General features: G+C 44.2%; 2 protein-coding genes across 3 annotated transcripts in view; one reads left to right on the top strand and one right to left on the bottom strand.

Moving 5' to 3' along the window:
- B3GNT5 (UDP-GlcNAc:betaGal beta-1,3-N-acetylglucosaminyltransferase 5) overlaps positions 1–1,299 on the bottom strand; it is a 23,180-nt gene extending 21,881 nt beyond the window's left edge. The window contains exon 1 of one of the 2 annotated variants that reach the window (XM_026070973.1): positions 1,216–1,299. The gene's annotated coding sequence lies outside the window, so the exon portion shown is untranslated. Of the gene's footprint in view, positions 1–30; positions 99–1,215 lie in introns of those variants that run through there. The other variant, XM_026070974.1, reaches the window with a different exon arrangement.
- Positions 1–6,000, top strand: part of LOC112968547 (guanine nucleotide exchange factor DBS-like) — a 164,861-nt gene that overhangs the window by 96,359 nt on the left and 62,502 nt on the right. The gene's annotated exons all lie outside the window — the stretch shown is intronic.

Here is a 6,000-nt window from a genome sequence, read left to right as displayed (position 1 = left end):
CCCGCCCGCCCGCCGCCGCCCCGCACCTACTGGGTTTGAAAGTCCGGAGCCCCGCCAAAAGCACGGGAGGAAAGAGGAAAAGAGAAAAAAAATGCAAAGAAAAAAACACCCTTTTTTAAAGCTATACAAACGGGCGTTTCTCGTCGCTTTGGCAGCGCAACCGCACTTTCCGGCCGCCCTCCCCGTTCACCTTAAGGCGTCTTCCCGAGCCGATATCTTCGGCCAGGTCCCCCCGAAAGTCCGGGGGAGGCCGAGCCCGGGACGGCGCGCTAATCAGGCGCAGGGCGCTAATTAGGGCGCTAACGAGGCCGGGGCGGGAGGTTGCCGCAATGCTCTCGGGGCTGCCTCCCGTGTCGCAACCCAGGGCACCGCGGAGAGGCTCCGAGCCGGATTTGCGAGTTTCTTGGGTGGGAACAGCTGCTAGAAAACTTTCCCGTAGCAAAAAAAAGTAATTTGGAAAAGTAGGAACCTGGGAAGGGCTCCCGGAACAAGGAACGGGAGGGAACAGGGAAGGATTTTCTTACAGCACTACATTGAATGGGTTCTTTTACCGCAATGCTTGAGTGGTTGCGAGTTTCCCTCTACAGCGCAGGGAAAGAGAAAGACCCTGAAGGCCACAGAAAGTTTCTGAGGTTTTCGGTTTTTTCTTTCCCCAACTTTTTTTTTTTTTGCTTTGTTTTAAAAATATAATCGGCTGCCGGGCAATAACCAGAGATTAGAAAAAAAAACCACCTACTAAAATACAACGCAAGAGGCATTAAAAAACACGCACAAGCTTAGGTCTCGTTTATCACCGAAATTCGAAAACCCCATCCCCGACGCAACCCTGCTCAAAGCGATGAGCAAGGCAGCCGCGTACGGATTTAATGGATCCAGTGTGCGGCCGAAACCTTTCAAACAAAGCAGCTGGAAAACTTGTTTGTCCGAAATAGGGACTCGCAATTCCAGAAACGCGGAAAAAGCGAGACATCCGCCTCCCCGAATAGATCAGCTCCTGCAAGCGCCGAAACCAGATTAGGAGAAGTTTAAAAAAAAAAAAAAGTTCAGAAAAACAGCAAGTTTTCGCGATTTTTAACTCCCCAGCTTTACACAAAGACGAGGCTGCAAACCTAAGAGCCAGGCTGCTCGTTGCAAAAGAACAAGCTTTAGAAAGCGCGGGGAGGGAGGGAGAGAGAGAGAGAGGGAATCCACCCGGCACAGATTCAAACGCCTCACCAACAGAGCCGGACGGCGAGCTGCTTTCTCCTCTTCCTCCTTCCGAGGGCCGCAGGACGAGCGGAGCCGGCGCCCCGGCCGCGCAGCGCGCACCCCGCGCCGCCTCATCCCGCCGCAGCATATAGGCGCCCTGGGCGCTGCGAGCCAATCGGCTCCGGCTCTCCTGCGCCGCGCCGCGCCCGCGCAGCCCGCTCCCTTTATAAACCGCGGCACTCTCCGTGTTCCCGGGGCGCTGGGTTGTTGCACCCCCTTCCCCCCCCAAGTGTTTGCAGTGCGCTGCGTGAGGAAGAAAAAGTGTTTTGCAAAGGCACGCAGAAAGCTAACAACAACAAAAAAAGTATTTTTTTAGAAGTTCAAAGTTAATTACGTCTTAAAAATTATGCTGTGGGGCGCTTGACAGACAGTGTAGCTGATTGCTGTACTCAGGTGCTAAATAACCTTTTCCTGTTGCCTAGTTAGTTTGTAGGTCACAGAGTAAGCCAGTGCGTTTCACCTTCTTGCTAGAAACTTTGAGAGGAGGAAGGAAGAGTGATTTTTAGGTTTTTTTTCTCTTCCACCTTCCCCATAAAGTTTGGTGAGTGATTTGCATCATCTTGAGGGGAACGCCTGCTTCTTAGTTCTTTTTTAACTTCTTAGTTGTTTTTAGAACGGCTAAATTTTAACAGACCTAGAAATGTTCCTTTTTGTTGCGGTACTTCAATAATAAGTCAGTCCCCATGGTCAGGAGGCTGAGATGAAACTATTTAAAAAGCAAATCAAGGTAAGTGATACGAAGATAACTTCTTTAAAGAGAGTTTTGCAAACCTGTTGTAAAAAAACTGGGAAAATAGCTCGTTCAAATTAAGTTGAAAAGTCACTGTAAAACTGTCTCATGTTTTAGGAGGAACTGCTGCAATAATCTGAGATTTCTCACTGAAAGTAAATAAAGAACACGAGCCCGTTGTATGTCTTCCATTCTTTCATATGACTGTGACTGAGTCATTCCTGACCGTCGTCATTGACTTTATAGAAGCTTAACCATTGCATATCGTAGTGATTAGTGTTCGTATGTCACTTTACAATCATAAATCTGACAACATTTTTGTGAGGTGGATTGTTTTCTTTTGACCCAGGATAGATGGTCAGAGGTACGAATATTGTTGTCAAGGGCACCCAATGGAAGTAGAGCAAAGACAAAAATTGAGTGGTTGCTTTCCAATCCCACAGGAAGGATGTGTTGCTTTTTTAATAGATATTTTGTTTGGGGAAACTTTTCTAGGCCTTAAGAGCTTCTCTCTTGAGCACTCCTTTCTCCTATTGTATGTCTTAATGTGACTAAACACTTCGTAGTTCCCAGGTTTCTCTTCATCTGCTTGATTCTGCAGTAAGACAAAATTCTTTACAATTGGTGGCTCACTCTGGCAGGAAAAGCTGGTAGATAATTGTGTAAATTTGGCATGGTATCTGAGGAGTTTTAAATAACCGTAGAAATAACCTTATAAATAAAGCCTGATTCATTTTTCCTATCAAAACAATAGGTATTGATTCCTTCCCTAATTCACAAATGTTTTTTTCATAAGTTTGTTCTTCATATGTTCCTTCTAGGTGTCATCCCATTTATGCATTTTATCAGTTATCTCTGGTCCCTTTAGGACTGAGAAATTCTCAGTGATAGATATTTTAAAACCTCTAGGGCAGTAATTTCTTGGCTGGTGATACCAGTTTTTCCTGTTTTAATTTTCAGTTGAAATCAGTAAACTGGAGGAAAAATAAAATAGCAACTGGCTGCTTTTCTCCACAACTAACTGTTAAAACAATATGTTTCACTTGTACTTCTACCAAATATGACCGCAAAAATGCATTTTTAAGTTAATATTTTTAGTATGTAGAAGGCCAGCTTGCCGCACACAAGCATAAAAAAGTCCAAAGTCAGATCCTTCCCAGGTCAAGTGTTCCAAAGACATTTAAAAATTAAAACAAAAACATTTCTGAGTTATTTGTGTCTTGATAGTGCAGATTCCAGGAAATACAGTTGCATTTTCAAAATCAGGAGAGCAGAAATACACATTTTTAATATAAGGTGGGGGGGAGGGGATAATATGATTCAGACATAATTACAAGATCCCAAGAACTGGGTCCATGGAAAGCAAAGCAAGGGGTATTTAAATTAAAGAACAAAAGTAAGTGTTTCTAATCAGCACTTCAAATAGACTTTATTTGCTGTCACTCAGTTTGTGTTACAACTATGTCCACTTTTCCGTTGAAGAGTGACAGCTGCTCGAAGGATCAACACCCTTTCATTCGTGCTCACTAATTCCCATCTTGGTTAATCTGAATTTTCCCCGATTTAAAAGAGGCCTTTCTATGGGTGAAGTAAGCAGACTTCAGCCTGCCTCTGAGCTGAAACTACAGTGGGAGAGTTTTTATCTAAATCACTTCAAGAATTTTATTTTCTAGTAATTAAAAAAGTAATGTACTTATTTTCTTCTCTCTCTGTTCTTGCCTTTTCTTTAAACCAAAATCCTGTTTTACCTGCTTACCCAACATCTTCCCATAAAATATTCTGAGGGTCGCTCCTCTGGTGGGGTAAATCACCAAAAGCCTATTTAAAAACAAATCTCCACCTCTTCCTTTTCCCCAGCAGTGATGTTTCTAAGTGGGTTTTTTTTTTTTTTGGGGGGGGGGGCGGATATCACCCTCAGGCTCAGTCTTCTGAGGTGTTTAGGGAGCAAGGTGCTTCATTGGCCTAATTGGTACCAGAGAACTGGCACAGGAGGGTACAGTCCCATACTTGCAGGAGCTGGGTTTTGGCTGGTTGAGTCTCTGCACGGATGCAGCCATGTGGCACAGTTGGCCTCATCTCTGGCTGGAGACTTCAGGCTCTATTTCAGCATAAATAATGAGTTGATAAGATTGAAGAGAACAGGGAGAGATACACAGATGTCACAGACTTGTAAAATGAATTGAGATTCCTGCAGATAAGTGCCGAGCGGCTCTGCTGTTACTGTTTCTTACTGTTGGTGTGAGCAATGTACTTCTAGTCATTTCTGCCCAGCGGGAGAGGAAGGTAGAAGTGAAGTTCCCTACAACCATTCTTTCCTACAAAAGTAATACAAAAACCTGCTCGCAAATGAATTATTTTTATGAGGAGGCTGGGATCAGAGCCTGTCATTTGTCTGAGCCTGTAAGTCTATGTGGAGCCCTGGAGGAGTGTCACCGTGCTCTCCCAGGGGGCTGAGAGGTGGCTCTGATCGTGGAGGTGACACCTTCTTTGTCACGTACCTCGTTCCAAGGGGACCGACTAGCATGATCAAACAGCAGCTCTGTGCTCCAACAGAGCACAGTTTTGTTGTATAGTGCAGCCCAGTGTTCAGAGTGGGGGCTCAAGATTCATGAGAGGGGATATTTAATCAATATAGTAAGGATTTTTAAAACCAGAAATGCAATTCTGTTTGATAAACCGAACCAGCTCACTCCTTTCAAAAATCACAGTTCTGTACTCTCAAAAATCACTGCCTTAACTCTCAGGTGTACTTTTTAACTCTCTTTTTATCATGGTCTAATTGAGAGCCTTTTGGTTTGCATTTTCAAATCTATATATCCGTGAAAGGTTTTGTGTTTTAGAAATCTGACGGTCTTTCTCAATCACATGACGCCCATTTACACCAGTGACTCTAGGGAGCCTCTCTAGGACTTACTGTAGCAAGGTGACCATAGTTAATGAAGGAACCCTAATTGCTGTATTCCTTAATTTCTTATCTGCATTAACTACATTACTGTGATATTTTGCAATTTGCGTTCAAACATTATGCTGGGAAGCCGACTTGGTCAGATGTTCTGTGATAACATTTTATGAAAGGAAATCTGATTCATAGGTCTGTTCTGATGATGCTATTTCACAATCGGTTTAGGGTCATTTAAGACAGCAGCTCAAAGGGGCTGCTCTTCCTTCCCCTTTCTCTCCCCACACCCATCCCATGTAGTCCATCTGCGGACTATGGGTGGTTTATCTCTTGTGCTGGGGTTAGCGGAGGCGCAGCTGGTGTGCCTTTTGTGTGCGTGAGATTAGTTTTGAGTTGGATCAGCTCATCTTGTTCACCAGCTTATCTGAGTCTCCTTGCTGCCGTACAATCACTAGAGAGCGAGGCGGGAAGGAGTGGCCAAGGGCACGCAAATGTGCAGATTTATGGCTTGATGGTTTTGGATAAGGCTTTCGTGAAACTGCATCCAAACAGCTGACTTAATTATGACTTTTCCAAGACCATCCTTAATTTAACTGCTACTTATTTTGAAAAGTTTCCATATAGGTCCACATCACATTTGAAATTGAATTTCCTGTAAATTTGGTATATTTTCTGGTTAATTGGCTTTGGATTAGATCCACCCTTCATTTCTCTGGTCCTCCTTGCAGCTAGGGCTGGGAGACTTCGTTAGTTGGTGTCCTCCTCCTTTTTGAAAACACGAAAGCATGATGCCTGTTTGTGGACTCTCTGGCCACACCTGAGCTTGTATCACAAGATGACCCCTGGGATCTCGCACATGGTGTTGGTGTTGTCAATGAGTCATCGACGTGGCTTTTGCTGCAATCAGTTACAAGCACAGCAACATGTGTGTTGAAGTGATAGGTGTGCAGTGTCTGTGGTGGGAGTTGCAGCATCGTTACGAGCGGGTGATTTTCATTTATGTCTGTTACTACTGAATAACAACTCAAGCTGGAAAACTACAAGGCAAGGGTGGTTTTGTACTCAGATGTGGCATGTCACGTAAGCAGCGTAATCCCTGCTTTCTGAATTAAATTCTCATTAG

Source organism: Apteryx rowi, unplaced genomic scaffold (assembly GCF_003343035.1).
Source record: "Apteryx rowi isolate R43461 unplaced genomic scaffold, aptRow1 scaffold_32, whole genome shotgun sequence".
Taxonomy (NCBI): Eukaryota; Metazoa; Chordata; class Aves; order Apterygiformes; family Apterygidae; genus Apteryx; species Apteryx rowi.
Note: the sequence above shows the minus strand (reverse complement) of the source record. Positions and strands in the feature narration are given on the sequence as shown.